At 38.1% G+C, this 10564-nt stretch overlaps 1 protein-coding gene across 3 annotated transcripts in view; it reads left to right on the top strand.

Moving 5' to 3' along the window:
- The first annotated feature begins 1425 nt into the window (after positions 1-1425).
- The window catches only part of LOC140460210 (uncharacterized), a 151696-nt gene continuing 142557 nt past the window's right edge, over positions 1426-10564 (top strand). For 2 of the 3 annotated variants that reach the window (XR_011954011.1, XM_072554663.1), the window contains exon 1: positions 1426-1737. The gene's annotated coding sequence lies outside the window, so the exon portion shown is untranslated. Of the gene's footprint in view, positions 2211-10564 lie in introns of all 3 variants that reach the window. The other variant, XM_072554785.1, reaches the window with a different exon arrangement.

Consider the following 10564-nt stretch of genomic DNA (forward strand, 5'->3'; position numbering starts at 1 on the left):
TGAGTATCAAAGCCCTATATAACAAAGACTTTAATTCTTATGACGTCAATGGGTTCTAAGGACCAAACATGATACAAGAGTAGGAGGAAATAAATGCTCTGCAGAGGAATGAAGACAAAGTGAATGAACAAAATGTGGCAAATGCAAATGGGGTGGGTAAATGTGAAATTGTCAACTTTGGCAGAAATAATAGAAAAGCAGAATATTTAAATGGAAAGCGCAGAATGCTATGGTAAAGAAGGATCTAGGTGTCCATGCACATGAATCACAAGCAGTCAGTTTGCAGATATTGCAAGAATGTTGCACTTTAATGTAGAGTATGTAAAATTAGGTAAATCTTGCTACAGTTGTGTATAGCATTGATAAGTTCTGCGGTTGGTCCATTTAACCTATTGGTCAATGGAGACCCCCAGTATTGTGACGGTTTGAGGGTGGGGGTTACCAGTCCTAACACCATTGAATATCAGTGTAGATGGTTAGATTTTCTCTTATCAGTGATGGTCATTGCCTGCCAGTAATGAAGTGCTGAAGTTATTTGCTATATGTCTCACCAAACCCAAATGTTGCCCGGGTCTTGTTGCATAGGGATATGGACTGCTTCTTTATCTGACATAGTGCAACCACTAGTGAACATTTGACTATAACAGAAAGTCATTGGTGAGCAGCTGAAGATGGTTGATCTTAGGAATACACCTCTTATCAAGGACCAATGGAAATGTTGTACCTTACATTAATTAATGTCTGAAATTTTGAAAGTTGAAGCAGAATATACAAAACTAAACCTCAAAACCATGATGTCTATTATTCCGCCTGGTTGTACTTCTCTAAATTTTAAATTCTACATGTAGTGGAATAATGGTTGCCAATCTGGAATCTATTGAACATGGAACATAGAAACTTTATTTCTCCATTGGCGTAAAAAAAACTTGCAAACAAGAGAAAATGTATGGTAAAACACGATACAGAAGTAGATACTTGTTTATATTTGACAGTCAATTGAGAACAAGCCACTATTCAATATATTTCTTTTTAAAAATCGCTTTCCAAAACTCTAGTGAAACGTAAACTTCCTAAATTCCTATTGAATTTCATTATTCATCATCTAAAATACGGCAAAATGTATTGGAAATTGAACTGCTCAGTAATCAGCTCACATCAAATAAAAGTGACAGACTTAGTCCAGAAACGCTTTGCTTCTGGCAGCCTTTATCTGAAGTAGAGGAATGAGTTTCAATCGACCAGAACATGGAGTTGACTTCTATAGTACACATACAAACGCATTTTGTACATGTTAATTATTTATACTATATATGCGACGAATATATAAAATTATCGGACACATCTCCCAACAGGAACATGACAACTCTCGAGTCACGCAAAGTATGCAGTATGGTATCCTTGCGCGAATCAAATAGTGCAACTGGTGTTACATTCCTCACAGTGATGAATTCCTGTGAACGGGTTTTGTTTTTGCATTGTTGCAACTCCAAGTTCCCAAGTTAAATAGATTCTGTTGCGCTGTGGACGCGCTCTTTGCCGGTGAACTGATGACCCGCTGTCAACTGTACATTGAGGCCGCCACCGGAGAGGCGACAGGAGGGGACAGAATCAGCCCTTCTCTCTCCTGATCCAGGGTAGACGGGAGTTAAAATGGCGCGAGGGGTGAACTAGGCTGTCTCCTCAACGAACTGAAGGGAGAGCGAGGCGATGTGTTTTGCTGCCTGTCTGCTGAACGAAGTGAGTAGTTTGTGTGGGTCTGACCAGCCTGAGAGTAGCCGCTTTGTCTGTGCAGCCCGGATACTTCGGCTGGTTTCAGTTCAAATTACAGCAAAGCTAGCGTTTGGAGCAGGATTGTTGATTTCTCCGTGAAGTTGTGTTGGCGCCTTCTTTTTCTCTCTCTCTCACCCACCCACACACTAAACCCCAGCAGTAGAAATCTACTTGTTTTTCCACACAGTCGCGTGCCAGCCAATCGGATGCTCAGGCTCCAGCGCAAAGTTGAGGGCAATCCACAGTGAGCAGCGATTGGAATCTCACTGTTTAGATTTCACTGATGGTCTCTAATTGTCGACTGACCCAAACAGTTGATCAATAATTTATCTTCGTTAGCGCGTCATCGCTTTCGCATGGTGATAAAGAAAAGTCTGAATCTGTTGTAGTAAAATTCCGTGTCCCGCGCCAACACAAATACTCCCATATACCACTTCAAGGTCAGTGATCTAGGATTAAACGAGTGGAAACAAACACCGGTTGTTCTGCAACGAAGTGGCATTTCAACCGTAGTCATACACTAAACGTGATAAGTTTTTCACGTTATTATCCGAGAAAAATAAATTAATTCATTCTCGATGTATATTTGAACAATTCGGAAACCTTGAGAATTTAAATGTTTGGAACGGAAGGACATGAGACTGCAGTTCAAACGCTAGTGTTACGTTTTCAGAAGAGGTTGACGTAGATTTGAGTTTAAAGATGATTTTGGGACACACGGAACTGTTATAAACATCGAACAGTGAATATTCGACGATAGTAATGTTATCAATCTCTTCAGTGTTATCTAAATACTAAGATAAAAAATTGAACCTATTCTATATATATTGGATTTAGTTACTTGTGTTCTATTTTAGAACAACTTTGAGACTAATGACATGAATAACAATTCTAGAGTTCCATGTCACCACTACACATTGAAGAATTAATTTTATTTTGATTGACACATGATTGTTAATGCCAATGCTGCAATGTTTCAGATGCTGCACCTGATGGTGTTCAGGCTTTGGATTTGATGTTTATCAGTATAATTAATGTAGCAAATTACAGGAAGACTTGGACAGAGGAATTCTTCTCATTAATATTCAATAGAGTAGTGCAATGAGCCACATTGGACAACTTGTTAAGAGTAATTTTCACCAAACACTGTTATGAATTGAAGGTACTTTAATAATCAGTAATGCAAATTCAATATAAATGCACTTTTTCTGTTTATAACAGCGTAATGATGGTTTGGTTATATATGTGTGTGTATATACTCATTATTGGCTGTATACTAATTTCTTTTGGGTGTTCCACAGGGATGTAGAGAGACATGTTCAATATAGTGACAGATCAAAAATTAAACATGAAACATCGCCAAGTATTATATAGCCTTCACTATAGATTGTAAAAGAAGTAATAAATGAGAAAATAGAAGGGAAGGAGGATCTCAAGAAAATGACAATCACCAGAGTAGTACTGCGTAAATTGTTGGAGTTGTAGGCTGACAAGTATACGGCTCCTGGTGGACTCCATTCTAGAATCTTAAAAGAAATAGCTCCTGAGATAGTTGATGCATTGGTTTCAATTCTCTAAAACTCATTTGACTCAGGAATGGTTCCATTAGATTGACCATTTGAAGAGAGCAATATAAGTCCTTTATTCAAAAAGAGAGAGATGGAAAGTAGAAAGCTACATGCCAGTTACTTTAACATCTGCCATAGGAGAATATTCAAAGCTGTTATTAAATAAGTTATAACAGGACAGTTGGATTAGTTCAAGGTAATCAGGGAAAGAATCAACATTGTGTTGTGAAAGATAAATCATATTTGACTCTAAAGGACTGGATATCTTCTTTGAGATCTTTTTAGCTACATCACTGTGGAGGAAAGGAAAACTGTACTTAGATTTCCAGAAGGCATTTCATAGAGTGCCATATCTCAGGTTCTTGGAGAAAAATTAAAGCTCATGTAGAGAATTGCATAATGGCATGGATATAAAATTGGCTGGCTAACAATAAGTAGAGAGAATGCAGAAATGAGTCATTTTAGCTTGGTAAGATGTAACAAGTGGTATTCTACAGGTATTGGTGTTGGGACCTCAACTGTTTACAATTTATATAAATGACTTTGATGAAGGGACAGAAGATCTGGCTGCCAAATTTGCTGATGGCACATAGATAGTTAGGAAAATAAGTTGTGAAAAGGACACCGGGAAGCTACAAAAAATGTAGATAGTTTAAATGAGTGGGCAAATACATGGCAAATGGAATATAATGTGAGAAAATTTGAAATTGTCTTTTTGGCAGGAAGAATAAAATGAAGTATATTGTCTGAATGGTGAGAAATTGCACAACTCTGAGATGCAGAGGGATCTAGGTGTCCTCATGCATGAAATGCAAGGCTTAATGTATAGATACAGTGAGTAATTGAAAAAAAACCTAATAGAATATTATCATTTATCATGAGGGCAATTGAAAACAAATGTCAGGAGGTTATACTTCTTTTATACAGGGCACAGAGTATCTGGAGTACTGTGTGCGGTATTGGTCACCTTATTTAAGGAAGAATGTAAATACGTTGAAGGTAATTCAGAGAAGGTTTACTACATCAGAAACTGAAATTTGGAGTTGGATGGGGGTTTATCTTTTGAGAAGTGATTTCTGCGAAGACCACTGGGCTTTTGCCCAAAACGTCTATTTTGCTGCTCCTTGGATGCTGCCTGAACTGCTGTGCTCTTCCAGCACCACGAATCCAGAATCTGGTTTCCAGCATCTGCAGTCATTGTTTTTACCACGCTCATAATTGAGTTTAGAAGAGTAAGAAGTCATTTGTTTGGAACATATTGACAGAGTAGATGTGGAGAAGATATTTCCTCTTACCTGAGAATATGGAACTAAAGTTCACTGTTTAAAAATCAGGGGTCACCCATTTAAAACAGGTGAAGCAATTTTTTTTCTTCCCTCAAAGTTTTGAGTCCATGGAACTTTCTTCTTGAAATGATGGTGGATGCAGATTTTTTTGAATGGTTCTAAGATAGAGATAGATACTTCCTTGTCAAGCAAGGAGGTGAAAGTTATCTGGGACAGGCAGGAATGCAGATTTGAGGTTACAGTCAGATCAGCCGTGATCTAACGAATGACAGAGCACGCTTCAGGGGCTGAATGGCCTGCTTGTGTTCCTAATTATTCATTCATGAGTTTCAGAAATTTCTTAATGGATCAAGAGTTCTAAGCAGAACTCCAAAATACTGAGTTTTTTTTTAAACAGCATTCCTGGAAGAACTGAAGGTTAAAATATTATTACAAATATTTTAAAATATATATATTTTTTAAAAGTTTGCAAAGAATTGGTTTCAAGGGGAGGAATTTTAGATTTTTCTTTCAATCATGAGATGTGGGCAACATTGGGGTCAGCATTTTTTGCCTATAGCTAATTACCCTTTAGATGTGGCAGTAAGCTGCTTTCTTCAACTGCTGCAGTGCATGCGGTGTAGGGACACCCATAGTACTGTTAGGGAGACAGTGCCAGGATTCTTATGCAGTAATCATGAAAAAACAGCAATTCTGTTCCAATTCGGAATTGTTTGTGACTTGGAGGAGAACTTACAGGTGGTGTTGTATGCATTTATCTGCTGCCCTTGGTGCTAGATGGCAGGGGCCACAGATTTGAAGATGTTGTTAACAGTGCTTTGTGGTGCAGAAAAGAAAGTAGAGAATGAGAAATAAGCTGCTGATGGAACTAAAAGAAACAGGAAAGAAAATATATGATTAAAAGAGGCTGTTTCGTTAGCATAGAAAAAGTTTAGAAAGCAGGTCATTTGACCTTAAAATATTTATTGGGATATAAAAAAGTCAGTGAAATGTGTGAAAAATAGAAATGAGAATATGTAGATGAGGAAGTCGGCTGTGGCATATGTTATTACTTTCTTGGAGAGCTAGGGCCTCAATTTGGTAAGTGCTTGGACTAGGGTTTTGGTAGAGTTGGGAGAGTTGGAAGAGATCAAGGAGGGTTTCATTGGTGAAGGAATTTGGTTTTGGAAATGGATGAAATGGTTGGACAGGAATTCAGCAAACAGAATGCCAGGGCCCTGCACTATATCAGAATATTATCCATCTTATATGCGCAGGTTTCAAAAAGAACAATTCATGCAAAAACTTAATGTTTAAAATTATGACTGGGGAGGAAAATTAGACTTTTTGAGGGAAAAAGACAGGTACATAACTTGTATGCTTTAATAGTCTAATTTCCAGTGTCTAAACATGATTTTTGTACAGAGTTCAACTGTAATCTCTTGTTTCTTATTCTCATTCTCACTTTGCATTTGTCATATTATTGGTCTAGGATTTGGGAAGCCTGAATAATATTTTTGATGATTAAGGTGTGCCTTGTCTACTGGGTGTGCATATTCAAAATTATTATGTAACAGGAGCATAGCCATTAAATTGATGGTTAAAATTTTAGTTATGTTGTTCGATGGGGAAGCACTCACTATAACTTATGTAAAGTTAGAAAACTGTTTCTCTGCTAACTTCAAGAACAATATGAGAAAACGCCACTTTACTATTTCCTCCAAGAAATAAATGGTTTTGGATTAATATGTGATTGAGAGAAACAACTCTAAATATCTTGGTGTAAATTCTAATTTTTAGCGTGAGCCAGCGACTACTCATCCACTGCACCTGATGTGGCCTCCTCTTTATTGGGGAGACAGGCCGCCTACTTGCGGAACGTTTCAGAGAACACCTCTGGGACACCCGGACCAACCAACCCAACCACCCCGTGGCTCAACACTTCAACTCCCCCTCCCACTCCACCAAGGACATGCAGGTCCTTGGACTCCTCCATCGCCAGACCATAGCAACACGACGGTTGGAGGAAGAACACCTCATCTTCCGCCTAGGAGCCCTCCAACCACAAGGGATGAACTCAGATCTCTCCAGTTTCCTCATTTCCCCTTCCCCCACCTTGTCTCAGTCCCATCCCTTGAACTCAGCACCACCTTCCTAACCTGCAATCTTCTTCCTGACCTCTCCGCCCCCACCCCCACCCCGGCCTATCACCCTCACCTTAACCTCCTTCCACCTATCGCATTTCCAATGCCCGTCTCTCAAGTCCCTCCTCCCTACCTTTTATTTTAGCCTGCTTGGCACACTTCCTCATTCCTGAAGAAGGGCTCATGCCCGAAACGTTGATTCTCCTGCTCCTTGGATGCTGCCTGACCTGCTGTGCTTTTCCAGCAACACATTTTCAACTACAATTGAAACTGACTTGTTACTGTGAAAGAAACAGTGATTGAATTCCAGAGCTAACAATCTGAAATATTAAATTTCAGTACACTTATTTTATATCCTTTGAGACAAACATTATGGCCAGAACATTTATAGAAATAAATTAAAATATAATGGACATAAAAGCAGATCAAATGTCTTACAAATACTTTGAAAATGAGTAAGTTACAGTTATCTACAGGCTTGTGTCTACATTTGACAATACCAAGCACAATGATGTCTTTTACTACTTCTACTGCAATTTTTAATTGCCTCTTTAATGAAAGGTGAACTTTATCAAAGTACCACTACTGATTATGCAAAGGGAATATCAAAGTTTGAAACTCAGTGACTCTCACAGACACTCATCCAGGCAGGTTTATAACTCCCTCAATATAATTCCATTGAGAGTCCCTTCATAGGTTAATGTAATTATCATCACTTTAATTTCAAAATTAGCAACTGATCTGTCCTGATCTGCTATGTTGTGTTGAAGATAACCTGGCCAAATAAGAATCTTCTATAGCATTTAGCAATTGAAGCTAGTTTAAATCCAAACTACTCTTGCATCTGTCCAGATAACTGTAAGTGCAATTTCACTCTGCACACAGAACAGTTCTGATATGGGTATGTAGCTATACTGTTGCCAGCTGAATGGGAGAGTAGATTTTACAGTTGTTCACGGTTTGGGTCAGCGAGGTATGACCAATTACATCAATCTAACTCTCAAATTATTATGTCCTATCTGTGCTTATTTGGGACTTTTATGATTTGAAAAGGACTGTGTTTGTGTTTTTGTTGCATTGTATGATAAATCCTAAATCAGAGCCCTGTGATCTATTAGGAGAAGCAACTTAAATATGCATTTTAAATTTTGCCTGGCCCCATGGTAAGCAATGCAGACACTTGAACTGCTTGCTATACTTGTAACAATACATAGGAAAATTAAGGTTGATATCAGCAGTCAGCAGACATCCTATCCAAAAGATAATTATTTGAATTGCTATTGAATTAATAACAGGCAGAGGCTTGCAAGTAGCTCCCTGCTGCTGACTTAATTTTGCCAAGAAGAGGGTGCAGCAGATATGAGTAAACCATAAACTTTCACCAGTAGTACAGCAAATTTCTGTGCTATAAAAAGGAATACAAATTACTGTAAAATGCTACTTTAGCGTGCATTGCAATACATCATTTGGTCAGTAATTAAACATATATAGCCTAGTTATACTTTTCTGGCATGATTATATTTATTTTTATTGATTATCAAGATTACCAAAGTATTTTCAATGACTGATAAATATTTTCCTCTGTTTCAAAACAAAACTCTTAATGTGGGCACCACCGGCAAAGTTAACATTTAATGCTCTTTTGTGGTGACTGTAGAGCCCAAAGACACACTAAGGTTTTATTCTTTATTTTGTTTTGGAATATCTATTAACATTTTATATTTAATTTAGAGGTCTCTTTTCAGGCATAAATTAAAGCTTCACAATATAGAAAATAATAAGTTATTACATATCAGAACACTATTGTTATTTGAGCAAAGGGGCTAATATCTAAAATAAAATTTTATGTATACTTGGGTTAGCTCAGGCTTTGAGATCTGTTTAGGCCTTGTAGCTGACTTAATACTCATGGATGAGACATTTTTATTACGTATACCCTGAAAATATAGTGGGCCTTTTGCCTGAATGACTGATTAAAGGAAGGTCTAAACTTATTATTTTAGGAGGAAATTGCAACACTTTAATGGATTTAAAAAGGAAATCATCCCAAACCACACTATTATTTTCTCAACTCCTTTCCAGTATAAGACATTCAAATATCTATGTACACATGATAGGTAATCAATACTAAAAAAAAGATTGTCAATCTATATCTTTAGAATCCATTTCTTATACAGCTTTATAAAAATTAGAACCTTAATATAAAATAATCTGAAATTTTATAATGCGTCCAATTTATTATGCCAATAACATTAATTTCATCCCAGATTTCACATCTTTAATCAGAACTAAAGCTGAAAGGAGCATTGCACTAATTTAATCCAGAAACTCAGTCAAACACATTAATCCTTGAGGAAAACACAATACCAGATATATAGAATAAATGCAGATGAGTGACCATTCATATCTCATTCAGGTTTTTCATGGTCACTAGTATATTGACTATGTATATTTTAGTTAACACCTAAAACAAAGCTTCTGTCCTGATTAATTTCCAGAAGACTTAATTTAGTGCTTGTCCTGCCATCTTCAAATTGTGTAAGGAATGATAATGCTCATGTATGTCAGGATGTTGAGATGAAAGTCTACACATTCCCTTAATTATTGGGTGTTGTAAACCCAACGTTTTCCAACTCCTAAGTCCCTTTGTACTTCAGATTTCTGAAGCATTTCCTGGTTTAAAAAAAAATCAATACCTCTTCATCTTACCAATGTGCATAACCTTACACTTTCCCACATTGTATTCCTTCTGCCACTTCTTTGTCCAGTCTACTAGCCTGTCCAAGAGCCTTCCTGCTTCCCCAACACTACCTGTCCTTCCACTTATCCTTGTATCATCTGCAAACTTAGCAAAAATGCCATCAATTCTTTCATCTGGATTATGAATGATTATTATGAACAAAGTTCGTGAGACGATTTGTAGCTCGGGTGCTCGTTGTTGTGGTTCTGTTCGCTGAACTGGGAATTTGTGTTGCAGACGTTTCGTCCCCTATCTAGGTGACATCCTCAGTGCTTGGGCTCCTCCTGTGAAGCGCTACTGTGATGTTTCCTCCAGCATTTATAGTGGTTTGTCTCTGCCGCTTCTGGTTGTCAGTTGCAGCTGTCCGCTGCAGTGGCCGTATATTAGGTCCAGCTCAGACAACAACTCACCAGGACAAAGGACCCAATACCCAGCATGAGCAAAACCAACGTAGTGTACAAAATCCCATGCAAGGACTGCACAAAATATTACATAGGACAAACAGGAAAACTGCTAATGATCCATATCCATGAACACCAACTAGCCACGAAACGACACGACCAGCTATCCTTAGTAGCTACACACGCAGATGACAAGCAACATGAGTTTGACTGGGACAACACTACTATTATAGGACAAGCCAAACAGGGAACAACCAGGGAATTCCTAGAGGCATGGCACTCATTCCCAGATTTTTTCAACAAACACATCGACCTGGACCCAATATACTGGCCACTGCAGTGGACAGCTTGTGGATCTCCACCAGTCACTTGCTGCCATCCTGAAAAAGACTTCATTTTCCCCACTCTTTGTCTGTCAGCCAATTCTTTATCCATGCCAGTACCTTGCCCCAATACATCTTATTTGGCAGCCTCCTGTGTGGCTCCTTGTCAAAAGCCTTCTGGAAATCCAAATTAATTGTGTCAACTGGTTCTCCTTTGTCTAACTTGCTCAAAGAATTCTAACAGATTTGTCAGACATGACCTCCCCTTAACAAAGCCATGCTGACTCAGTCAAATTTTGCCATGCACTTCCAAGTGCTCTGCAAACTCATCCTTAATAATGGACCCTAAAATC

Source organism: Chiloscyllium punctatum, chromosome 1, assembly GCF_047496795.1.
Source record: "Chiloscyllium punctatum isolate Juve2018m chromosome 1, sChiPun1.3, whole genome shotgun sequence".
Classification (NCBI taxonomy): domain Eukaryota; kingdom Metazoa; phylum Chordata; class Chondrichthyes; order Orectolobiformes; family Hemiscylliidae; genus Chiloscyllium; species Chiloscyllium punctatum.